General features: G+C 47.1%; 1 pseudogene; it reads left to right on the forward strand.

Moving 5' to 3' along the window:
- The first annotated feature begins 321 nt into the window (after positions 1-321).
- Positions 322-671, forward strand: LOC108517271 (NADH dehydrogenase [ubiquinone] iron-sulfur protein 5-like; annotated as a pseudogene).
- Positions 672-1,414: the final 743 nt, after the last annotated feature.

A 1,414-nucleotide genomic window follows, 5' to 3' on the forward strand; every position in this document is an offset into this window, starting at 1 on the left:
TTGTCACTGTGTAACTTGCTTCATGAACAGTGTCCCCAGACTAATTTCCTCGACAACACAATTTGGGTCCTGACCATTTTAATACGTCTCGTAGTAGATTCCCAGAAACTGTTTGCTGAATGAATAAGTAGATGCTATTTATAAGGCCATGATCCTCGTAAATTCTCACTAGGCTGCTTCTTGTTCCTGCCCCTGAAGCTGCTGAAGACCTGTGCTCCCTGTCTGAACTCACTCTAAGCTGGACCAAGAGGAGGTGGGAGCAGAGAAATTCAGGGGGCAGCACAGTGTGGTGAAAAGTAGACTGGGGGTCTTCCTGAAGCGATGGCCAGAGAAAGACAAGGATACGAGTATCGGATCGCTGTGCCTTTCTTGGACATCCAGCAAAGGTTCAGCCTTAACACAGATCAATGGTGGACAATCCAGAGTGCTGAACAGCCCTACAAGATTTGTTGCTGGATGCCATGCTTTTGAAAAAGAATGGATAGAATGTGCACATGGAATCAGTGTTATCCAGGCAGAGAAAGTGCAAGATAGAATATGATGACTCTGTAGAGTGTTTGCTTCCGCAGAAAATGATGGGTACCATCAGGAAACAGCAGGATATGCTGATAAAGGAAGGTAAGTACACCCCTCCACCTCACCACATTGGCAAGGAAGAGCCTCGGCCCTGAGCAGAGCAGCTGCTGATGTCTGGAGGTTGATTTTCCTGTTCTCTGGTCTCCACTATAAAGGTTGTTTATGGAAAACCTCCTTGTCAAAGTGTATAAAAATAAAGGATTGCTCCATCCTAAAAAAAAAAAAAAAGAAAAGAAAAGAAAGAAAAGAAAAGTAGACTGGGGCTGTGGTCCTGGCCATCAGAGACTTAACCTGTCTGGGCTCAGTTTCTACATCTATATGTGATCATTAGAGCAGATCGGGTTTGAAAACTCGAAAGCCCATGGAGGCTAGGAAAATAATGTAGAGAAGGCAACAAAGGGGGAAGGTGGCACCCTCCCTTTGTTGGAGAGCAGGCATGCTCCTTGCACAGCACTGCCCTTCAGTGCCAGGTGATCATCGCCAATTGACGCAAGACTGTGGGTCAAGTCTTGTGGCAAGATTGTCTGATCTTTCAAAGGAAGGCAGCAAAGTGGATTTTTATGTGAAGTCTCTTGAGTAGGTCAAACTCAAGTCCATAGGCCATTTACAGCCTGGAGGCCACTGGTTTGTGCTCTGAGCACCAGCGGACCACCTGGCTTCGTTCCAGCTCTTCAATTCTGTGTGTTCAGGAGAGGGGAACATTCTTGGAAATACTGTTTAAAGGAAGGACCCAAAGTCTGGACCTCATTCTGGCTGCTGGGCCTCCGGTAATTGCCAGCCTGACCCCTAAACTGCAGGTTTATGCAAGGCATATCCCCTGTCTGCCAGCTCCCCGCGG

This window comes from Rhinopithecus bieti, unplaced genomic scaffold (assembly GCF_001698545.2).
Source record: "Rhinopithecus bieti isolate Rb0 unplaced genomic scaffold, ASM169854v2 scaffold_38691, whole genome shotgun sequence".
NCBI classification, from domain to species: domain Eukaryota; kingdom Metazoa; phylum Chordata; class Mammalia; order Primates; family Cercopithecidae; genus Rhinopithecus; species Rhinopithecus bieti.